Consider the following 24970-nt stretch of genomic DNA (forward strand, 5'->3'; position numbering starts at 1 on the left):
TAGTCTGTCAGCACAACCTTGAGAGAAAGGACTTTGGCTGCGAGCTGAACACACAGTACCAGCTGTACTGATTTCCATCTCCTGGTATGTAGCTGTGGACTTTCACACTGTGCCTTCTTTGCCTCCCCCAGTTTTCTCCCCACAGCTTCTGCTCTTTGTGGTGGAACTTCCTTGAGAAACAGAGAATTTAGCCCCCTGCAGCCCTGCTGTCAGGGGGGCAGCCCCTCGGCAGGGTGCAGCCAGCCATGTGGGATGAGGGGCTGAAGGCATCGGAGGACTGTCGGTGTTCCAATGAACTTTGGGACGAGTGAGGGAAGCTGGAATGCATGAGTGGCTCAGAGAAGAGGAGGAAATGAGTGGAGAAGGGAGATACCGTGTGATAGATGGGAAGGAGAGCAGAAGGGCAGCATAAAATCACACAGGGGATGGGCAGGATTTGAGGAATAGGGGCAATAAAAGGTGAGGGACTGTTATGAGTGCCTAACTCTTGGGGAGTTTGTAAAAGACTGGATGTCCCTCCCACCGTCATCTCTGAGTTGAACTGTATTTTGAAATGAAAAGAAACCCAAAAGATATCTAAGTGACTTTTTCTTTTTTTGGTAGTGAAATAGGTTGTTGCACTGAAACTTTTTTTTCTTCTTCTGGCATTCTTCTGGTTATAGGAGTGAAGCAGACTAAAACCAAACCAAAAGTACCATATTTTACACTTTGGCACATGCTTTGCTTTCCTGTCCTTTTCTCCTTTCTGTGACTATGGCAAGGAGAGGTGCAAAGCACGGACTGCTGCTCCTCCTCCTCCTTAGCAGGGGTTTTACCCTGACCTTGTAATGCAATGTTGCTACCTGGCAGTTATGATGCTCTTTAACCTTAAACAAAGGTTCACGTGAAACACAGGCCTTTTGTGTGAACAGAGGGAAAGAAAATGAAGAAATTGAGTAATGCCAGAATAATAGCATGCCTGGAACAAAGGCTTGGAAGAGTAACTGGGAAGAGGATGCTCCAGCTTCCTTCTCAAACATCCTCTGGGTGCTGGGACGTGATCCAGAAAGTCCTCATTGTCCTAGTTTCACACAGATGCAAAGGCCTCTTCATCCCGTCACATGGCCTGCAAATGCCGGTCACCACCAGCTCCTTTCACCTGCTTCCCCTTTGCATGCCTTGGAAAAGGGTGTAAAACGGCGTTTCTACACTGTCTCTCTTTTGCTCCTGTTTGTCCTTCCAAAGTGTACCTAGCACACCTATTTTCTCTGGCACCACTTTTATTTGCATCCCAGGGGACTTGTAAGAATTAGGGTCAGCTTGACATGAGAGGAGTACTGTATAGGGATATTTACAGCTGTTTGCAAGGCTTGTGTTGAGTATGAAACCAGCAGCAATTAGGATCCAGGCCAGTGCCTTCAGTGAATAATGGTCTTGGTTACTTGGAAATATCAGATGGCTTCAGCTTTATGCAGTTGCTACGAGGAAAAGAAGTTAAGTAAACAAAGAAAAAGAATAAGACGAGGGAGTGGTGTTTTTTTTTTTTTTTATTGGCATAGTCAAGAAGGACAGTCAAAAAGAGAGAAAAACTGGAAAACAATACCATGGGTCTTCTCTTGCAGCCCAGAGCAGAGAACATTTTATTTGTGTGCCTTCATGTTCAATATCCTTTGCCACGACCACTTTTGGTTCCTGTCCCTCAGAGACCTTTCTTGGAGGCCAGTGTTTTTTATTTGGGTGCTTTGCCCTCAGGATGCCTAACATATGACCCTGTTTGCCACAGAGTCCTGCGACTTCATCCCTGTGAAGCACCTTCACACCTCACGGTCCCCATGGCAGTAGTACGCAGCAGCATGTCCCTGGGGCCAGCACTCAGCAGTTGTCCCTCTTTTGTAAGATGTGTCCAAACAATCCACTTGGTTTTCTTTGGGGATTTGAAGATGGGGAATCCTGAGAAGAGATTATTTCTGGAGGTTCTCCAGAGCCGCAACACTGAATGTTGCAGAGATGCCTTCCTTTCCTATAGATAAAGGAGAAATGCTTGCAGATTCCTGGAAATAGTTTAATTTTATCTTTCCTTGGGTAAATAAGATAACATGAGAGAACTGATTATATTTCTTAGCGTCCAGCTGTGGAAACAGGCTCTTGGCCAGCTATTGGCCACCTTTGCCAGACTGGCCTTGGAGTTTGTAGTATTTTGTTCTTCTCCTCCTGACCGACAGTGTGGGTCCCACCTGGACCAAGGAGCTTCTAGGATATTTGGGCTCATCTTTCTTTTCTGGTGCACACTGGCCCTGAGCATAGAGTCAGACACAAGCCTTTCTCAGCTCACCACTGTTCAGAAATAGAGCAGGACTATTTTTCTGCCCTGGAAGAATCCCTCTGAAGACTCTGAGGTGAGGCAGAACTTCTTCTTGCATCTCGTTTTCCCTCCCCTCAGCAGGGGTTGGCTCCTCTCACAGTGTTCTCCACAGTGGCCCACATTTCCCCCTGGAGATGCTGCCTGTAATGAGATCAAGATGGAAGGACAGTCTTTTAGCAACCCTTCAGCCTGCTCTAGCAAAGGAGGAGGGCTGCCAGTGCATCTGTCAGTGGGACAAGATCTGGGCAGTCTTGCCTCTAGCAACCATGGAGCCAGTACTTCCAGACCAGTGTACTCTCGCTTGTGATGACACCAAAAAATCCTTGGCTCCTTGCAGGCTGCTGGCACACACAGCTTGCTAGAACACTGGCAAGTTTTTAAGATTTTGTCAGATGGGAACAGTGGTGGAGAAAAGAAAAGTGAAACCAGATGTTTTTCCTTACAGTTGCTTCATATTCATATGAGGGAGGAGAAGAGAAGCCATAAAAATGTCATAACCCTTGATCCCTGAGGCTCAGTGTTATACTATGCAAAAGCCAGTGCTATAAATCCACACCTCTGCCTCAGCAGCCGAGGGTCCTGACTGCACAAGACCGTCGCAACAGCTGAGGGGGAAAAAATCTTCATATTTGTCAGCAAATGGAGGAAACTGGAGGAAAAAGCCTTTGAGAAGTTAACACTGATAGGCTACTTTTATGGAATCAGTCATTTTTTCAGATTTCTCTGGGGATGCATCAGTGCCGAGTCCTGAGGCTGACCAGCAGGCTTAGAAATTTGGGATGTGTTTGCACTGCAATCAATCTATGCTGCGGGCTGTGCCGAGGGAGGGGAGTTAACTTCATCCTCCCCAGAACAGGCTCACCTGCCAGCACAGCACTGGGGTGAGGACTTGCTGCCAGGCCATTCACCTGACTGTCCAGACGGGGTTTTGCAGCTCTTGCTGCCCTGTGCCACTGCAGCTACATCTCCCTGACACCTCACACACCCAACCTGGGTATTGCTGCATCACAGCGCAGTGCCAGCAGCCATGGAGAAGCAGCTCTGATCAGAGGGTCCAGCTGGCACCACAGGAGAACTGCTAGGAAAAGTCTGACTCCCGTCCTGTCCTTTTGTATAGAAGAGGTTGCTTGTGGTAATCATAAAACAACTACAAGGAGTGCCAGGCAGTCCTTTCCAAGGAAATGTGAGCTTGGGTGAACACAAAGATGGAGGAGAGGAAATGAAAGTTGTGTACACAACGGCCTTGAGCCAAACAAGGATTTTAACAGAATGCAGGCAGGCCTTCTCTGCCCTGCACAACAAGGACTGTGATAACCAGGATTTTTCCTTGCTATTTCTTTATATTTCCATGCTCAGTTTTTGCCTATCTGTTAACAGAGGGGAAAGGCTTTTCCTGATCTGATGCAGACTGTCTGGGGTTGGAAGAAACTTCAGCCTTGCAGGGCCTAGGTCAGGAGGTGATTTCAGCCACAAGCCTGCATTCTAAATCTGAATTTCCCTGCAAGATCAAAAGTGACTAGGGTTAGCCCTATTTTGGGTGAATGAGCCACGTTACTTCCCATAGGATTCAGCAGTTTGCTGTGCTAGGTAATATATAGTGATAGCTCTACTTGTACTAATGGGTGACCAAGAGGAAAACCAGCATGAAAAATGGAGAGGGCACAGACAGGGCTATGGCCTTAGACTTATAAAATCTTGTTTTGGATCCTGATTCAGCCAAAGGCTCCTGTGGTGTCTACGGTAAAATAATGTAAATGAGTTTTGGAGCCTTCTGTCCTTTTTCAAAAGAAGTGAGCAGCCCTTGGCAGTCTACGTAGGGCTCTGAAACTGCATGCTGTCCAGGTATTATGACAGTGTGGCCCAATTTGTTAGAATTATTTTAAAAAATATTTTCATATGTGAGTTACTCATCCTGCAAAATAATTTCATGAAATGACTGCAGGTTTTTTTCATTTTGCAACATGTTTTATTCACAAGATGACTAAAAGTTTAGTCTTTTTGGAATAGGAATTGCAGACATTTTACTTCACTGCCTTATTTCTCTTCTTCATCAGCATGCCAAATGATAGAAAGTTGGAGTCATGTGCAAGCTGCCTGGCACTGCTGTTGCACTGCTTTGCTAAAATTGGCATCCTGGGCACCCTGGTGCACTACAGCTATCACAGCTATCAGAAATAGGTTAGTCTGTGGGCAGCAGTGCTTGCATGAACTTTGTATTGACTGGGATGCTCTCAGACAGACATAGTTCCTCTGGTCCTTTGCCACTGATAATGTTTTCTAGGCCTCTTGTCTATCTCACACCTCTCTTCTGGACTTTTTTCAGTTGGTTGGTGTTGAAGAATTGTCTCCAAAACCAGAGAGCAGTCCAGCTCCAGCTTGGATAGTCCTAGATGGAAGGATTACTTCACTCATCCTGAGGGCTTTCCTCTTGTTTGTACATCCAGCATGTTGTTTGCCTTTTTCCTAATGGTGTTCACTGTTGACTGACTTTCTGCATACGACCCTGATCTTCCTCTGCAGAATGTGTACTGAGACAGTGGTGCCAACATTCTGGGTCTGGGAACGGATGTATTTTCTATAGCACATAGTGCTCTGCCACTTGAAAACATATCTGTGACCATTTCTCCATTTCTTTATTTTTCATTTGGAAAAGAAACTTTTAATACTGAACTCAGAAAATTGATCAATATTCATTCGAGGGAGGCTGGCTTGGGTGATGTTGTCGTGGGCCAGAGCACTGGGAGTCAGAGGCAGATATTACTGGCAAGACTGAAATATGGCTGATGTTACAACGCTCAGTTGTGAAAATACTAGTTAGCTTTGTCAGGGGATGGGTGTTGCTGACTGTCTTTAAAAGTAATTACAAAAGATTGCCTGGTTGTAGAAATGAACATAAGAATAGTTTTGCATCTCTCTTTGAGTTAGGGAGTTAGTAACAGCCAGAGGGTGAGGATTTCATGTGCATACCTATTATCTCCTGGCATTTTGCAAAATGATTGAAAACTTCAGCCAGTTTGCGAAATGACAGGTTTCACAACAGACAACATAATGTATGTACCTTAGAAGGCTCCTGCAATTGGAACAGAGCATAACTCAACAGCACCTTGGAGTCTGCAGTGAGAGATGGAGTCAGTCTGAAGAGAGAGAGAAGTCTTCTCCCTCCGTCAGATATTTTCCCTCTCCCTGTGGCAGTTAAGCACTTTGGAGCCATTAGGAAAGACAGAGTGGCCTTTAGACTTCTGTTAACCTGGAAACTCCCCTAGTACTGCATTCTTTTTGCTCTTGTCAAAAAAGCTCCTCCCCTGCACCCAGCTGCTTCTGCCTGCTCTTTTTGCTTTAGCTCGGCACAGCAGAACTTCTCCAGGATTAAAAGCCACTCTGTCTGCTATGCAAGTGTTGGGAGAGGAGAGTGATTGCTGGGCAACTGATGAGCTGGGGTGAAAGAGTGTTGGGAAAGAGAGCACAGTGTTCTTTTCTTTTTATGGAAAGTGATATATTACTACAGACCACAGTAATCCAAGGTCTGCTCTTAGCTACTTCACGATTAGTGAACAGGCCCCACTTGTGCTGTACCAACCATTTGTGCAGCTGTGGAAGGCACGAGGATGTCAATTAATCTTGATTTGTGCTGTAGGATTGCTTCATAGGGGAGGAAATTTATCATTGGCTTTGGTTTCAGGGTACGTAGATGGACATCATGCTATCTTTGCAGGGAAAGCACAGGCCTCTACAGTGCCAGGCGAGTCACTGGTCCTTGCTGGATCTTCCCTGGCAAATTCCCTCTCTTCTTGGGAGCCTTAACTTGGTCTAAAAGATGGAGCAATCAGCATACAGTACAAAATGTTTCGCAAACTTTGCCCAGTCTGTCCCTGTGTCACACCCATTTCAGGGAAAAGAAAAAAAAAATAAAGCTTTTGCTCAGCCATATGAATGAGTGTCATTATTATTTGCATGGCAGACCAAACTTTGTGAAAAATGGAGTTAGGTGAAGCCCTGGTTCTGCATCAGAGACCACAAAGCCTGTGTAGATAAAAACCACAAAAAGATGAAAAAAGACACAGGCATTCACATCCTTTGAGAAAAAATGTGTTGTCTCTTAAAATTCCTACTACCACCATCCTTAACCAGAGAAAAATGAATTTACCTTCCAAACTGCAAGGCTCAGAGAAGCAAATAAGCAGCGAGTACAAAAGTGGTATTCTTACTGGCTTCTTATGCAAGGTCAGGTTTTTGTTGAAGAATGAAACTCTTGTCTCTGAGGTGTGATGAAAAAATATGGAATAACGTGACTTGTGACAAAATAATGAGACCTGCCAAAGTGTTTTTCAGACCAGTGCCCAGTTCTCTTCCTTTATCCAGCATACCAGCCCCTGCTGCATGGAGCCATGCTGCCCAGGGACCAGGCTGCTCTGAAATTGTTGCAAGGCAGCACATGCTGGCTGATCTAGTCAGTACAGGTCACAGCAGGGGAGAGGGAGCAGAATGGCCTTCAGCAGAAACCAGTTCAGGGACCCGGAGAGCGGGCTGCCTTTGTGAGAGCAGGCTGAAGGGCTGGCTGCAGTGCCCCTGCTGCGGTCGCTCTCTGCCTGACCCCGCTGGGCTGCAGCTAGCTCAAGTATGCCAGACACACTGATTGCAATGTGGAGATCCCTGTGAGCCAGCCAGGGGAGAAAATAGCTGGGCAGATGGTGCTATATTAAGGGGAGAGCATCTCAGAACTGTCTGCTGGGATTCTCCAGGGGCAAGGGTCCGTCTTGGCCTCACTTGCTCTCTGCCTTTCTGCCTTCCCCAGCACCTCCTCCTCTTCTGACCTTATCTCCCTTAGAGGTCCTCCCTCACCCAAGAAGCTGTGGAGAGATGCAATGCCCAAAGGGTGCTACCTTCAGCTGGACTCTGGGGATGATGAATCCTGGGTGTATGAATCTTGTGTGCTATCTGCTTCAAGCAAGCTGGAGGTCCCTCTCTTCCCATGCTCTGGTCCGGCTCTGTGCTCTAGCACCAAGTCCCAGGGCAGGACCCAAGTGGCAGCTTTTCGCAGGGATGGGCTGGCATGAGCAAGGGAGGGCTTCCTAATCATCTCTGTCAGCAGTCAGCTTTCTTCTCTTCAGATTCCACGGGGGAAGGACTTGCAGCAGCATGTTTTCCTTCTTCCTCTCCCAGGCTCAGCTCATCTCCTTTCCCCCCCTCCCACCGCTCCCAGCCAGTACCAGCCCGGCTCCTCATCCCTGCAGTTGTCTCTGCCTCCCTCCTAGTTCCCAGCTAAGCTCCAGTGAGCAGGGCAGCAGGCAGGGGCGGGAGGGGAGGACAGTGACAAGACACAGCTGCTGGCCGCGCTCAGCAGCTCTGAGAGTGGCCCCTAGTGCCCAGCAGCGGAGTGCATTGGGCATGGATGGCCACATGGCAGGACACGGGCTTCCCCTCGGGAGGTCAGCGCCCGCTCCCTCGGGTCACCCTCTGTAAACGGAGGAGGCCCATGTAGCACAGAAAACAAATAGGAGAAGTGAAACACAAGGGTTGATTATTCAATTGAAGAGCCTGAAGATTTGTGGCTTTTCGCTTTGCCTTTAAATGCTGTTGGAGGCACTAAGACCATTTCCTGGTTTAGGGAGGTCTCCAGGAGGTTGGGCAGAAGTTACCTTGCCCCATTTCCTCCCCAGCACTGCTGGAGAGCAGAGTCCATGTGTTGCTTGACTTCGAAAACATCCTGATGGATAGCATAAAGACAGCAGCTGAAAGCACATGGAACAGTCCTCCTCCTTTATCAGTACAGGCATCTGGTGTTTGGGGGGCTCAGAAAGGAACAGAGCTGTGTGGTCAGATGTGATATGGGCTCCAGTGTGGTGTATCTGGGCTGTGACTGGGATCCCTAGCTGCTCACCACAGGAGACTGGAGTACAGAAAAGCCCTGGAGTTGCTCTAGGTAATGGATTTTCAGAATCCTGCACTTACAGAGATCAAAATGTCTCCTGTCACCAGTCAGAGTGTGGAAGGATTAAAGATAGAAATACTGGGATTGATTGTCATGGGTGTCAAAAGGGATGCTGGAAGATAAAGGAGCACAGCAGCCGCACAGAAACAGTAATACCAGAACTCAGAGATGCTGCAAAAGACATATGGGACAGTGGCCATCATTTGCTCTATATAGGACACATTTTACTTGGTTAGTTCTTCTGTTGTAAGGATAATTTTACCACCTGTGAATGGTTTTTATGACAGTCCTGTTCCATGCAGCCCTTTCACAATGTTTTGTTCCATATTAAACTTGATAGGTTTTAAAGTGTAAGATTGTCATAGAAAAAGATTTTTGGATTTTTCCATCTCCTGAACTTATAAAAACATCTTGTCCACAGCATTGCTCCAAAGTATTTTTTGCTAGTTGCTAAAATATGATGCTCCTGGGCTTATATCATGTGCTTCTCCATATCATTGTTACCCAGTGGTATTTTGCCCCAGCATATTGTGGTCTTCTTGAACTTAGTTTGTTATTCAGGATGACTCTGCATCCATGAGGAAGGAGGCAAGCAAGGTCCCCAGCTGCCTGATGCAGAGCTCTGGTGCTCAAGAGAGGGAAATACTAATTCTGTTGTAGAAAGCAGTGTGACATGCCATGTGCACAATGAGGGGCAGTTATGGTCATTCATGTTCAAAAAGATTGATTCATGCTGGAACAGGTGCAAAGAAAGGCAGCGGGAGGATTAGGGTGTTGGAGAGCTGAGGTTATAAAAGTAGACTAAAAGAGCTTGGCTTATTTAGTCCAGCACCACAAAGGCTGAGAGAGGGATATGATCGCTCTCTATAAATACATCCTGGAGGTTAATGCTAAGGAGGAAGAGGAGCTATTTCAGTTAAAGGACAATGCTGACACAAAAGCAAATGGCCATCATAAACCTGGCATGCAGCAACCGAGATGGGAAGTGAGGTTCTTGTCAGGCATTGCTGCTGGCAGGCTGAGGGCCGGGGGAAGGGTGCATGGCTGTCACTGCCTGTGCAAGCAGACTGGGCACAGCAGCCACGGGCTTGCCAGGCCCCACAAGAGACACCTGCCCAAGCCTGTTCCGTGCCGTGCTGGGCAGGAGGCCCAGCAGATCCAGAGCTCCGCTCGGACCCTGAGGGCAGCGCCAGCCCTGAGGGCCTGTCTGGCTGACCAGGCCTCCCTCACAGCCCGGCCCTCATGTCCGCCCCCAGCGCCACCAGCTCTGGCCCAAACAACATGGCAGCAGGGCCCGTCTCCATCTCCCCACACTCTGCCCTGCCTGTCCCACGGGAGATGCCTGGGGCTGGCACAGCTGTCGAGGGCAGACCCCCACAGCCATGTTAGCCCTGCTGGCAGGGCTGGCCTGACCTCTGCGCAGGGGTCTCACCAACCCACAGGTTACAGCAGCCATAGCAGCCTCAGCTTGCCTGCCTGGAGAGCAAGGAAGCACCACTGAGACAGGGCACCCATTTTGTCTCGTGGCCAGGGGAGGAGAAGTTTCCCCTGTTCAAACCAGGGTAATCTCAGGGTAAGTAAGGAGGCAGCTCCCTGGGTGGCTGCTGGCCATGGGGCTGGGGCCCAGGTCAGCTCCCCAGGGCAGTGCTGCAGGAGCTGGGGCCTCCCCAGGGGCCTGCAGACATTTTGTGCCTGTGCGTGGCTGGCTGCTGGAGTTAGTCCACGGCCGAGGAGCTCTCTGGGTGTGTCTGTCACTTGAAATCACTGGCATCATGTTGTGCTTCAAGTCTCTGACTTGGGCTTAGGCCCTTGCTGCCTCAGTGTTGGCAATGCGAGCAGAGGAGTGAGTTGTTCTCAGTGATGGGAACTGAGTGGCTGCTGGCTTGCCAGGCTGGTTTTATTTCCACTCTATGCCATATGCTTGCTGAGAGGCTTCACCTTTGGATCAGTGGGATGGAGAGGAGCTGCCAGTGAAACTATGTCTCCTGCTCAAGAGTCCTCAGCAAGGGGCAGATGCCTCCTCCCCAGGCAGATGCTGCTGCTTGCTCTTGGGGTGCTCTGCTGGTAGAGTCTTCTGAGCACACCTTGCCTTTGGTGGCCAGGGCACTCACCTGAGGACCAGGTGACATAAGACAACGGGGATTGTATCTATGTGGCAGGGCCAGCTTTTATTGCTCCTGGCAAAACAAATAATGTCAGAATCACAAATATCTCAGCTGAAGTATTTTGGGGCTTTTCCCCCTCCTCCCCTCTCTATTTTCATTGCTGGAAGCTGAGAGCAGCCCATGGGATGAATATTTCACTCCAGACTTCCATTCAGCTGTTAAGTCAGGATGTTTGCCAGAAATGCAATTCTTTCTTATATCTCCAGGATAATAGCTGGGTAGGATGGTGGATGGCTCATTCAGGATGAGACATTACAACACTTTTATTCCTGGCATAGGATGGCATGTGGCTGTACTGCCTCTGGCAAAATGCTTGGCTGACAGTGCTTCTTTAAGGAGATTTTTTTTTTTAAAGTAAATACCTTTTGTCTTGTTTTGCTCAGTGAGTTCTGCAGGCTGGGACATCCCGTGTCAGAAAGGGATCCATCAATTCATGTCTTAGATACCTGCTGCCCTCTAATGGCTGTCGGTCCCTGTGAGCCTTGGGACAGCACGGGTTTTGTGCATTCAGCGCAAGGAATCTGCTTAGCTCAGAACTTTACCCAGTGTTTTTATAGCATGGGACAAATCTCTGGAGAGAAAGTGTGGTGAGATCTCTTCACTATTCTTCATGGTTTAATGTGCCTCTTCCCTGCACTCGCTGCAAACCCCATCATTTGCTCCTTGCTTCTGCCACATCCCATCCTGCTTTGATTCCTTTAGGGAAGTACTTGCCTTTCCTAACAGCTTTAGATGTGATTTAGATGGTGCACAAAGAATAGCAACAGCGTAGCCCTTGAACTCCATCAACTTTCTGCAGACCACAGGAGACCTGGTCAGAAAGACACTGCTGTGGACTTGCCCAAACAGTTGGAGACTGTTCAGACAGCTGTTTGTGAGAAGTTTTTCTGTAGTAACGAAGACACAATATCAACTTCTGCTTGCTCACTACCAGACCTGTAATAATGTCTGCCCTGTTCAGAGAAAATTATCGGTGCCCTGCCTGCCTTGTTGACTTAGAGGGATTACATTTCTTGGGAAGTGGGACCATGCAGTTCCCTGCTGAATAGCTTGCTGCTGCTTATCAGCGGGCAAGGTACAGCATGTTGTTCCCTTGGGAGCATTCTCTGAATCAACACAGGCTCCCTGAAAAGCCTGGTGCTCATTGAGTGTTGTGCAGTTCTGTTTTTTTTTTTTCCCAGAACCAAAATCTTTAAGACAGTCTGGAGGTACGCTGATGTATTGGAGCAGCACTGGGGAAGCAGTAAGCTATCTGGAAGGAATTTTGCAGATGAGTTAATGATCAGTGAAGTTTGAAGAATGATACCGACACAGCCTGCATCTCTTTGCCAAGGAATCCAGCATCCTACTGAGGACTGGAGTCCATAAGCAACAGGGGAGAATGAAAGATGAATTGCAGTTAAGCACACAGACAGGCACTCTGAGAACACTTGGAAGAAAGTCCCAGGAGCTGGGGCCTGACTTTGTTCACAACATTCTCTCTCTTTTGACTTAACTACTTTTGCTAATTTTGATAACAATCTCCATGAGAACACAGGATCACAACTGTGGTTCCACCACAGTTAACCAGCCTCAGTGAAAATTTAATGAAAACAGCAAGGCTACAATCCTTGATATTCCCTCTTCTATTCTGCCTGGAAAGTACAGTTTTAGTGCTCTATTTATAAAATATATTTAAAATCTGGGTTCATACATTTTGGAAGGTGGAGGGGGGTGGTGGGGAGAAAGCCTGGCTTCATTCAAATCAGTGGGAGTTTTGCCATGATTTACATGGGCCAGAATTTCATCCTTGTTTATATAGTTTTGCAGCCAGGCTGAAAAACTCTTAGGATGCCTGGGCCAGAAAAAGAAATCTTGAATCTTAACACTGCTGCGAACAGTTGGGGTAAGAATGCTGGGAAAGTCCCAAGGAAATTGAACTGGCATAGAAGTCATGTTTAGCTGGCCGTGTTTTGGATGCTTTTGTTGTGCTCTCCCTCTCCTCCCTCGCTGCCTGAACTGCGAATGATGAGCTGCAGACCAACCTGATCTGCAGATGGCTGCAGTTCTGACACGTAGCCATCTGCAAAGCCTTCACCAGCAGGGGAATGCCGGGTAGCTTTTTAAATCAGATAATAGGCTGGTGCAAGACAACCAGAAGTCTGAACATACTTAGTAAGCAATGTTCCTGACTAATGTAGGCAGCAGTCTGTTTAATAGCAATCCGCACTCGGTAGCCAAAGTGCTATGGGATGTGCTTGGATCAGGTTTGGGCATGCACCAAGTTAAAAAACTGCTCTGTTACACGGGTTGCTTCTCCTAAGCTGCCATTATAGGTCAGTGCAAGACACTGAACTCGGAGCCACATGTGAAAAGGATTTCTAGGTCGCATCTCTGTTGCTGAGCATTTGCACCAGTGGGGTTTTCAGGTGGTCCTTCTACATCTAGTAGCACTCATCAGCTTCTAAATGCCTCAGTCTGTGTCTGTACAGCAAAGAGCATGTGCAGCTGTTAATTTCATTTGACAAATCCTACACCTCATGTCCCAGAATCACAATGAACATACGTAAAATTTCTATTTTGGATAGAACAGTGAAACCACTAAGTTGCAGTGTAGTTTTTACCTCAGAAACTGCACTGATTTTAAAAATGGCAACATGTGTGCAGCTTCCTTTGTTAAAATACTGGGATGCAAGATGCCTTAAAAACTAACAAGAACATCCACATGCATCTGCAACTCTCTAAAGTGGTTGTATGATTTAAAACTCATTTATTTTCTCAGGTACCAGCAAAGGCTATTCTGGATTGTTAAAACAGACAGACAACCCTTAAGGTAGAGCTTTGAGCTAAAAATAAGTCACTCTGTACAAGCATCCACATAAGGCTGTGCTATGCTCCATAGCTTATCTGGTCACAGTGACTTCAGAGGGACTACATTGAAGAATGCAAGGAAAAAATTTGGTCCCAGGCTCTGATCTCAGATCCTCCTGTATCCACAGAAAAGTATAAAGTAATACTGTCCCTTCTTCCTGCAGAATTTCCCTCAGAAACACAAAGATCCAGCCAAGTTAGGACTAATCCTGGACCCAAACATGATGGCTGAAGAGTTGCTGGATTGGATCCTACAGGCCTTGTACAATACAAAAAACAAAACAAAACAAACCCAACAATCCTGCTGACACAGGTTGGATTTTTGCCTGAGGGAGACCTACTAGCTTTGACACTTGGTGAGTGAAAAGTGAAATTGTTGGGGCAACTTTCCCATTTTCTGCAAATAAAAATGGCAAAACTCTCACCAAAATCAACTCTCCACACAGAAGCAGTTTGGGTTCTTCTTCTAAGCAGAACTCCCCAGGAAGAATTTTGTTGAATCTCACAGATATGCTGGTGGCTGTAACGAGCTGGACATAAACAGACTAAAGGGCCAGCCCACAGGCCTTCCCTTTCCCCTACCAGTGGAAAAGGGATGGGTGAGATTTCCCTGCTGTTGTTCAGCTGCTGGTTAACAGAAGAAGCTGTTCTCTATTTGAGCTTGTGCTGGTTGAGCAGCCCTGTCTGCAGCTGTATCGTGTTACACACTGTTATGCAACCCCATCCTCCTTGCAAACAATGACAGGAGCCACCTAAATCATGAAACATAAAGACTATAATTAAAGAGGGGAAAGTGCTTATTTGGCATTTGGGTACCCACAGCCAATTCAGATTAGCTGAACTAGCAAATCACTTGGCACAAGCTTAATGAGAATAACATTTGCACTGGACTAAATGATGGTTGTTTTACCCCACTGCTGGCCAAGACAGTAGTGTAACCTGAGTGATGCTGCCATGGCTTGGGCAGTTCTCTCTCTTCTTAACAGACAGTGACATTTACAACACAAACAGGAAGAGCCTTTGCAGTCAAAGGCTCTGCCTGAGGTTCTGAAACTATTAGCACCCAGAGGAGCTCTGGCCCAGGATGATGCTTCAGGTCTGTTTCTTATGATTGGAAGTTTGCAGGTGTACAAATCTGACAGTATCTGCTCAGGCTATGTCCTGCATTTCCCTGCTGGGCTTGCCCTCCTCATGCTGGTTGGGGCGTTTATGCACCTGCACAGCTTATAGCTGCAGTTGTCTGTGAAAAGTAGAAGCTGCCAGCCAGGAACTCTGAAACTGGAGTGTGCAACTGTGCAAAGCCTCTGAAAACTTTGGAAAGTACTTCTGAACCTGCTGCTCCATCCCTCCCTCCCACCCCTTACAGAAAAAAGGCCCACAGTTTTAAGGATCTGATATTTCTTTCAGAGTTTTATTGCTGGAGGTCTTCCTTGGGGAACCCAGATTAGTAGCTTATGGAGGCATTAATAAAACAGCAGATGTTGAATGTTAAACAAAGAGAGATTTTCATCCAACTGATTGTTAGATATTAGAATTAAATAAGAACTATTTAAGAATAAAGGCCCTACTTCCTTTTTAGCTTGCAGCTTTTACGCTGGTGAACATCTCCAAGGAGCTCTCTTGAGTTTTCTGATTTGTGCTGTGGCCATCAGGACTCCAAAAGTTCTAAGCAAGCTGAAAAAAAGGTGAATGTTTTTATGTTGCTGCCTTGGGGACTGTGAAACTATATACCTGCTGGATCTTCAGTTACCCTAGCGATATTTAGCAGAGGGAGGAAAAGAGCTTAAGTTTAAAATATAAAATATGGGGAAGATGAATCAGCACAATTTTGATGCTGTTGGCTCCACCCTCCAGTTTTAATCATGCATCTTCCCCTTTTTCCTGTCATAATCATTCTCTGCACATAGTTAGGATTATTTTACTGATCACTGAATGCCAGAAAGGATGCAAATTACAGTGTCTCAGTATCAGTGACACCCACATCTGACAAATTTATATTGGATATGAAGGTAATTACCTGTGACTTTGGGCAAGTCAGTCAACAGTTTATGGAGGGTTCTGCAAAATACTGATGACAAAACACTGTAGCATCTCTACCACCGGTTGCATAGTGAACGCTTTCTTGTCCCACAGCTGTCTGGAATCCTGCATTATCCCTTCCCACAACCATCCCATCACAGCCAGAAGCTTATCTATCTGAAGAGTCAGGCAGCTCTTCAAGTGGGAAAACGTTGCATGATATTGAATAACAGCCCTATTTCTCCATATGCATACATTTTTCACAGTTAATCTCTCATTCCTTTGCCTCAGTCTCTGGTAGGATAAGTTCAGGCATCTTCATCTTGAAAATAGCTCTGTGTTACCCAGACAGTTAGCTAAATTTGAGATGTAACAGGTTATTCCCCAAAGGCATCTTAAATGCTAGGGTCTCTGTTTGCCAGGAGAGTGCAATATCACATTTTACTGGCTGACATATGAGACATCACTTCTGCCAACACAACAAGACAGTTCTTGAGCCATACTCCAGCCTCGTCTCAGAGCCCTGCATTCAGACTTGCTTCCTAACATCCTCCAGCTTTTAGGCCCTCATGTGATTGTACATCCTGGGATGGGAGCCTCAGCAGCTCTGGGCCAGCTGAGCTCTGCTTTTGCTTAGCTTTTCTCTATGCTTTGGGTGCCAACCATGATGATTTTGCACGCTAACAATTCCTTAATCACATTCATGTTTAGATTCCTCCTCCCCTGAGGTGAACTGAGCTCCCAGCAAGTGGTTCATGTTCCTGAATGTGTAGCAGGTGTCTGGTCCTACATGCTGATAGAGAGGGGCTTATTAACAACTGGGGCAATTTCCAAGCTGTAAGACCTGACAGAGCCTGGCAGGGCTGTCTGTGGATGCAGGCAGGGATTTGCAAAGTGGAGCCAAGGATATTTATTCAGATCTTGCTTGCCTTAAGGACTGGCCCCTAACTGAGTTAGCCTCACTAGCAGCTCTTGTTTTCCCTTTAGGAAGGATGGAAGTGGGAGAAGAGCAGGCTGGAAGCATAATTCCTAGTTCAGGTTCCTGTCTTTTCCTTCATGGAGAGATAAACTGATCTGATACTCCATCTACAGGAGCTTCTCTTGTTCTAAAGGTACTGTTGCCAGATAATTTTTAAAGAAGTATATTGTTTATTTTTAATTCTTTAAACATGGGCTTAAGTTCATAGGTGACTGTCCATATATATATATATAATTTTTAAAGCTACTTTGGGAATACTTACAGCAAGGCTGATGCTGAGTGTCAGAACTTGTCTCCTTGCAGGGAGTACAGGGAGAAAAACTGCCTAGGGACTGCAAAAGAAAGGCTTTTTAGCAGCCTGTGGTGTCACTCCTCCTAAGTTTTCCATATCTCTCCTGGGAATACTGGTTTTGTGAATCATGATGCCTTGTTGAATGGAGAACCAGTTGGGCATTTGATATTTTTTCAGAAGTCATGTATTTATAAAGTTAGAGGTCGACATCAAACACTTAATAACTTTAGAAGGTAGAATTGTGTGTTGTGTATTCTTTTCTGTCCAAGTTCTTCCTTCCTCTAGACCATCAGTCTGTTTTCTACTTTAACCCTGTAATACCAAAAGCTAGTTGAGATGGGTTGTTGTCTTTTTCAGCTTTTAGTGATTCTAGTCAAATACAAAGAGTTAATATCTTCTACATATGTTAAAACAAAGGTTTTCTTCTGGCTCAAGCGCTGCTTTGTTAAAGTCTGTCTTTTCTTTACTCTCTCTGCTTTTTGGAATCAAATTTATGGTTGCATCTCCACAGAGTATGAAAGTTTCTTTTTATTATTATTTTAAGTAAAAAATAAAACTGCCGTGGTGTCCCACTTCCTGGATGACATTGGCAACTTTACTTGTGGCTACTGACATTTCAAGAGACCCATCTTATACAGGCAGTCTGTGTTTGGCTAAATTTAGCAAGCCATGGATCAAGTGGCAAGTATGTTCCACCCTGAGACCTATTTTTGGGAGGAACTCAGCATAGGCACCAAGAGGTTAAAAAGCTGTGTGGGGGAGAAGAAAAAAAAAAAAAAAAGACAAGAAGCAAAATATTTTGCAAGAATCGTTGCTATGTTCTGAGCTTCAGCTCTTGAACACTGTGGCTCTGAATCACGTTCACTGGGGAAACAGCTGCAGCTGTTTAAGATGCTACTGCTCCTCAGCTGTTTGTTACCTTCCTTTTGCAGGCTGGGGGCTGAACACAAACCTTCCTCAGCAGTTTAGTCTTAATGTTACCCTTTCCAACATAAGGCAAATAAGTTGCAGGCATGTATTCCCTTTCCCCCAGCATCACTGGGGAGTGCAGCAGCCCCTGCAAGAGGGTCGGGGTGGGCATGGGTACTGTAAGCAGCCCCAGCAAGTTTCTGTAATGCATTTGGAAGGGCTGCATTTATGTGCACTGAGAGTTCCGACTGTACTCTGCTGTCCCTGACCATGAAAAATGTTTCTACATATTCGCTTGTGACTGGGTTAGTTAAAAGTGTTTTGGAAAATTGACTTGACTAAATCACAGAGAAACTATGGACATGCTGGTCTGTAATTAATTGATGAGCACAGTGCTAACCAGATAAAAACCCATTGTCAGCTTGTAGCAGTTCGTTCATATGGGTTGGTGCATGTTTATCCCAGCAGTTTAACCCTGTTTTGATTCAGTGCCTTCTAGACACTGTTTATTCCCTCCTAATAATGCACACAGAAGTGTGCATTAGCCAAAAGGATTTGTAAGGCTGTCCTGGAACAGAGGTGCAGCACTGTGTGCCCATCCTCTCCCCAGTGCCAGGGCTGCCCTGGGATGGAAGATGCAAAGCAGACTGCCTCTCTGGGAGCCCTGCCAGCGGCTGACTCAAGGTGAAGGATCTCGGGACCGGCTGTAATGGTGAGAGCCGCGCCCGGTCTGGTTCAGCAGCACACCTGGTGCTTCAGCAGGGCTGGGAAAGGCACTGTGTGTGCTGGCACAGCCCCCAACACCGTGCCTGTGCCTGGCCCTGGCTGCAGCAGAGCCAGCCCTGGGCACTCACAAGGCTTTGAGGTCTTGCACTGCCCTAGCCTGTGCCGGTGGGGAGCTGGCACGGCCCCTCTCCCTCCCTGCTGGAGGAGAGAGATGGATGAAACTAGTCTGAGAGCAGGTGAGTCACGGGCTGGCTCCTTGCTTCCTCTTAGGGCAGCCTCTTGCTTGAGGATCCAGAGGCATGTCAGAGACAGGAAAGGGACAGTTAGTTTCTAGTGGGGATGCTGGGCTGGCAATCTGGAAGTGTAGGAGATTCCCAGCTGTGCTACTGGCCTCAGCTTCCCTGGGAAACAAAACAGAGATAATAATTCTGTCATGGATTTCAGTCTCTGGAATACTGAACATAAGGGAATGAATATGGGCCCATCACTTTTGTGTTTTTATTAAGAACACTGGCACTTAAAATGACAATGACCTGGGTATCTAACAGACTCTTCATAATGTAGCTGCTTGCTTTTTCCTTTACTGAGTCCAAACAACAGGCAAAATAGTTCAGGGTCTTCTGAGTCAGCTGTTAGTGCAGTGTGAGAGCAAGCATGATTAAGATTTTTTTAAAAGTTCTGTAACGTAGAAAAAAAGAGGGAGTTCCCTTTTGTTAGAATGCAGTAAACAAGTTCTTCTTATTATATCTTAACACAGAGCTTTTGACCAGCCTAAAAGGCATCATGGTGATAAAGAAACGAATGCAGTTAGTACTTTTAGTGCCCAAGTGTTTAGGAGTATTTAGAAGCATATTCAGTACTCTTCTTTTTCACAAAAGTCATGAGAGCATGTGATACTCAGCCTTGAAAACATCTTGATCTCTGCCAGACCAGATAAGGCCATGTTTATTTTGTATTCCTAGAGTTGGGGTGTCAGGGGGGGAAATCCCATCCCATACTTGAAGGAAGCACACCTAATTTCTCCCTTTCATGGAAAAAGATCAAGTATTTCTCAAGCCACAAGTGTCTACCCTGTAAAAAAACAGAAACCCAATTTAATAATAATACTTTTGAGAGCAGCCTTAAAATCCCAACAAAAGAAGGCAGAATTAAACCTCTTGAAAACATCTCTTGGCCTTATTTGGGGCAACACAGATTGGAGTACAATTTTCAGATCAGGCTCATCCTCCTCTATTTTCACTTTGGTGAAATGGAATAGAAGTAGAAGGGGCCATTTCAGGCCTCTCCTTTCATGAAGGATGCAGCAGTGTTAAAGAACAGAAAGAAATACTTCAAGGCTGCTTGGAAAGAGAAGGAATTTAATTCCCACCTTAATTGGGGATCTTTTATATTGATTTCAGCAAGGGCTGCTGCAGACATGAATAGACTGAGGTCAAACTGCAAACAGAACTCAAACTGCAAACTTCACTGAAACTGGTGGTGGAAGGAGAATCTGCACACACTGCTCCCCTTTAGTGGCAGAAGTAGGAAAGAGTTAAGATCCCTAATGCTACCTGAAGGTAGAAATACTGGAACTCCTCCCTCACAAATGATGGGCATCAGGGGCTTCAGCTGGCTATTGGCTTTTCAAGTGTGAAAGGACTGAGGAAAGAAAAATGGTGTTCTTGTAATGATTGAGGAAGTGTATCCTAATGGCTAATTGCTACTGAACACACTTTCCAACTCTCCCCTTTCCTCTGTTCCTCCTTCCTCATTATGAAGTGAGCTGCCTAAGGAGACACAAACACAGTATTCTTCATCTCCTCTGACCTCTTTTCCCCTCTTTTTTCTTCCTCCCTGCCCCCTTTTGCCTGTTTCTGTCTTTCCCTTCTTTTTCTCTTCCTTATATATATTTTTTTTTTTTCCTCAGTAGCATCAGCTTGCTGTGGGACGGCAGGGATGGTTGTGCTGGCCTGAGGGAGAAGCTCAGCTGCAAACAAGGGTTATGAGGATGTAAGGGCCAGTGATCTGAGCGTGATTCTCAGAGGAACAAAATCTGGTGACTCTTGTGTTGGCAGCTGAAGCTGTTAACGAAGGAGCTGTGTATCTGCTGCAGGAGCTGAGCAGGTCTATTAAGGCCTGGTATTATTATCAGGCTTGTTAGCACACCAGCCTGCTACTGGAGGTGGCTTGGCAGCAATATATACTGTGCTCAGTTATTCGCTCTGCAGGGCAGTAATTTCTGGCACAGAAAGGGTTAGTGGCCCACAGCTGGCAGTGTCCTTGAGTCCTGCAGCAGGAATAGCCAGGGCCATTGTCAGAGTCTGAAGAGGCTTTTAAACAGAGTTTAAATGAATTTCAAAAGGTGAGATGAGAATATGAGCAAATACATTGCTTGTTTGATCTCTCCTGTGTCATCCTTGGGGGGTGAGAAAAAAGGAATTTGTGCATTCTTGCAAGGAATGGAGGGAACACCCCATTCAGCTACCAAATCTGCTTGTAATGGAAACTTACCACTCCCTGCATTTTTGGCTGGCTGCAGAGTTCAGAAGGGGTAACAATTGCACTGTGCAGGGGTTAGTGCTGCTCTAGTTCTGAGACAACTCTGTCTTGTCAATGTCGGCTGAAATCATCTCTTACTATGGACACAAATGATACTTAAGCCATTAACACTTCAGTGATAAATATCTCCTCATGTGGTAAAGTCCTAGAAAAGTGGCTTTGATAAAAATCAAGATGATTGTCCAGCTGGAAACTTTCTATTTGCAAGGCACTTGGACTGTGTTGGTGTATGACACTAGATTTGCTCTGACAAGTAAGGTCCTAGTGGGGCAATTTCTAAGGCTTCTGGCTCGGTCCTTGTCACCTGTTTAGAGAGCCCTTCAAAGCAGGCAGTGGGCTACTCTTAAATGGTGTCCTGGCAGTGCTCTTGCAGCTGAGGCACTACAGCCCCATCTGTGTTTCATGATGGTCTTTTTTTGTATCAGGAGGCCAGGTGTGAGCTCTCTCAGTGGGAGAGGAGAGGCTGCCAGGCCCTCGGGAAAGCTGGCAATTGGCTTGATTTCCAGAAAAATCAGTGCTTGTGGGTAGTTTCTATAATGAATCCCAGGAGCTCCTGGAAAATTATTTTCTCTGTTGCCACCAGCTCAGATGCTGAGCTGGTGGTACCATTCTGATGGCCTTAGTGGAAAGCAGGGTGGGCACAGGCTTGTCTGAGTGCCTACAAAAAAGGCAGTGTTTCTGGGAAGTGTCGAGCTGTCTGCACATACACAGGTTGGCTCTTCCATCTGTGTGTGACGTGTGATGTCCAGGAAAGGTGCTCATGTGGTGAGAAGAACCTGTGGCCTGTCTAGCCACTGCTGTCCCAGAGTACCTGGCTCACAAAGCCCTATTTGCTGGTAGTTTCTGCAGTTGGGGTAGAAAAGGGCCAAGTTTCAGGAAAGAAAAAAGTGGCCATGAGAACTTTTAACTCACTAAAAAAAGACACAGACACTGCAATCTTTGCTATGACTCATCTGGGCTGTTACTTGAAAAAGGCAGGCTGAGCAGTTGAGGACCTCCTTACTCAAGGGAGCAGCACTCATTTGTGAACTCTCTGAAGCCCTGAAAGTAGAAATGGTGTAGATGAGCAGTTCCCATGCTGAGCCTCTGACCACTGATTTCCCTCCAGCCACGGCCAGATGCAGCTCAGGGAGAGCCAGGGGTCACGGCTGGCTAGTTACTTTCCACCTGTTGCTTCCACGGCTGCTGAACAAGTTTGAGAAGTAAAAATCCAGCATATATGTTCTCATTCTCATCTTGCTCTTAAAAACAGATGATGAAAAAGTTGCAGAAATATTAATAATTCCTGCATGATGGGGCTTTGCACTGTAGTGAATGTTGCTGATGGGGAGGGATGTCTATGAAGAAAGTTGGTGTCTGCTTTATCAAAGCGTGAATGGAGACAATTTCGTGAAGTTTTGACAATGAACATTTGACAATGTTTTGCCCACTTGGAGCTTTATTACAGATTCACTGAGAGTCAAAGCACTGCTGTGAACTGCAGCAGCTTGTTCAGTCACCTCCCTTCAGTGAACAAGCCGTGCTCCCGCGGGGCCTTGCTGGGACATGAAAGTGCCGACGTGCGTTCTGGAAAACCTTGCGGCACCGCTGCCTCCTCCCCGGGGATTAGGGACTTGCTGAGTCCTATGAGGAAAGACTGTCCCCCCAGCTGAGCAAATGGTGGTACACACTGCCGAGGGGGTAGGTCAGCGCTGTCCCAGTGTCCAGCAGCCCGGGCAGCGGGCAGAGGAGCCGGGCTGTCCCCGGCCAGCGCTGCTGTTTGCTCAGGGAGCGGGAGCCGGGCGATAACGCGTCCCTCGAGATAAAGCGCTTTTGTAGTTTGCCTGCTGGGTCAGGGCTCGGTAAGTGTTCTGCATTGCTGGGCGTTAAGGGTGTAGGCCGCTTAAAAGAAATTTAAAAAGGGACTTTGAATGGGCTGGGTCAAGGTGTCAGAGGGTTAAATCAGAACAGTTCCGGCACTTGCTAGAGGGAGAAAGTTGTATAACATCACTTTACACCGAGTAAACCTCTTCCTCTCAGCCGGGCAGCCCTTTATGCGAGAGGGGAACAATCGTGAAATCACAAAGCCATCGTCTGCTTAACGAGCTTTTTTCTTTTTTAGCCGAGTCTTTGCTATGGTGTATCGCCATTCTCAAGGCAGGAAAACAGATTACTGGGGGGAGGTAGGAGTGGAGGAAAAAACCCGACAAAAATCCAGTGTAGTGGGAAGGCTCAGCAGTTTAAGAGTGCCACCTCCTGGCTGGCCCGGGCAGGGAGGGGTGTCCCACTTCCCACTGACGTGTCCCACACCTACTCGCTACCGGCGGCAGCCCTGGAGACCCAGCACGGATTTCTCGCCAAGCGATGGACGCTGAGGGCTGCAAAGGGGAAAATCATCTGCAGCTTTCGGCCTGGTCAGTGCAGCAGCCCAGAACGGACTTTGGTGTGCATAGGCTGGCCCAAACAGGATTTTTCCACTTCATGCAAGCACCTACATCTTTTTGTTTGTTTGCTTGTTTGTTTGGAGGTTTTTTGTTGCATTGGATGAAAAGAAGCTCTGATCTCACCTCCTTCCCCAGGGATGGGGGACCTCAGAACATAAAATGTTTTGACTCACAGTGGGATGGGGATGACAGGAGAGATTCTCTTCGGTAAGGTCAGATCTATTGTCCAAATGCTGATATTTAAATTTCATGCTAATTAAAAAAAAAAGAAGATACTTTGAAATGAAATCACCTTTTCTATGGCACTCTTGTAAAGATTTCTCCTTAGAACAGAACCAGATTTTCCTGGTTTAAGGGGGTAGCCATTGTCCCATCCTCTTGGCCTCTGATTAGCACAGGACCTGGGCCTGCTGCACAAGGCAGCAGGGATGTAGGCAGGCAGCCCTGCTGGGCCTGCACTGGGTCCTGCTGCAAATATCTCCTGAGCTAAGATGACATGAGGGTGACATCTTGGCTCCTCCTCGAGATGGGGAAGGGATCAGCTGGAGAGCTAGGACTTGCCTGGGACCGAGAAGCTGTAGCTTGGGATATTGTGGAAAAAGCTGCCCTTAGGGATGCCGGTAGAACAGGGTCTCAGCTTTGGAGGGCACCTTGGTTTCCCTAGAGGACTGGATTCACAAAATTATTTTTGCTGTTGTACTTGAGTTTCCACGAAGCTGAGTAGGATTCAGGACTGCCCCACATGTGAGCAGCAGTCCCACAGCAGTTTAGCCATTTCTTAACCTCCCACCTTTTTTCCCCACTTGTGGCTACAGAACTTATGTGACCCTTGCAGAGCCAGTCCAAGAAGAAAGCCAAGGCAGAGGTGAGCAGCTTTCTGCTGGTGTAGTTTGTGAGCAGGTGTGCAGCAGAGCAGAATGAACCTCGTGTGGGGGCAAGGGAAGGAAAGGGAGTGCACAGCTGAGGAGGCACGGCCATGAGCACAGCCCCAGGGACCTCACTGCTCTGCTCGCTGTGGATGCTGTTTGTGATGGCTCCCAGGGCAGCTGGGGCAGGCCTTCATCAGCAGTGTGCACTTCCTGAGGCCCATCAGCTGCTTCAACGTGGTCTCAAGAGCACTTAGAGAGGTACAGGACATTATAGGTATAGGCAGCTTTTCCCTCTCTAAGGAAACAATTTAGCTTTGCAGACATTCCACTAACAGCATGGGTGCTGGGTTTTTTTTTTCTCTAGATGGTACAAAATGTAATCACTTATGCAATACGGCAGACTGGCTTTCTAATCTTCCCTCTGATGTACCACTTTGGAAAGTTCTTTGAATTTATATCCGATTTCACAGTGTTCCCCATCCTCCTCTCTTTCATCTCATTCTGTGGTGTTTCCTGTTGGTGTAGTAACTATTGAAGAAGGAGAGGAGGCAGGAACATCTTGACATTGCTGTGGTAGTGTGATAGTGCCTCCTGAGCAGCACTGCACTGGGGCAATGCAGAAGCCTGAGCAGTGGTTTGGATGTGAGCAATGCTGTACCTTGGCACCTCAATCCTTTGGCCCAGCTGAAGGTTTTGTGGTATGAGCCAGGCCAGAGAATTTTTTGAACTTAAAATAAGTAAATAAGACTACAGTGCAAGTCTAGTGTCTTGACACAAACAGGAATTCCTTCAGCCAATTTTGCTGCTGAAGTGCCCATTTTGTAAAGTGTACCTTTACTTTATAGTTTTGGACTTTCTTTCAAATAGCTTGTGGTGAGTTTTTGTTGTACCAGTCCTCTCTGCTGTGTGGTCCCAGTCTGTGTCTGG

The 24970-nt window shown here is 46.7% G+C and overlaps 2 long non-coding RNA genes across 2 annotated transcripts in view; both read left to right on the forward strand.

The window, feature by feature from the left end:
• LOC134420844 (uncharacterized) overlaps nucleotides 1-24970 on the forward strand; it is a 155238-nt gene that overhangs the window by 17391 nt on the left and 112877 nt on the right. The gene's annotated exons all lie outside the window — the stretch shown is intronic.
• LOC134420854 (uncharacterized) overlaps nucleotides 23188-24970 on the forward strand; it is a 56633-nt gene continuing 54850 nt past the window's right edge. Inside the window, exon 1 of the long non-coding RNA XR_010028432.1 lies at nucleotides 23188-23381. This is a non-coding gene — a long non-coding RNA (uncharacterized LOC134420854). The remainder of the gene's footprint in view (nucleotides 23382-24970) is intronic.

This window comes from Melospiza melodia, chromosome 1 (genome assembly GCF_035770615.1).
Source record: "Melospiza melodia melodia isolate bMelMel2 chromosome 1, bMelMel2.pri, whole genome shotgun sequence".
Classification (NCBI taxonomy): Eukaryota; Metazoa; Chordata; class Aves; order Passeriformes; family Passerellidae; genus Melospiza; species Melospiza melodia.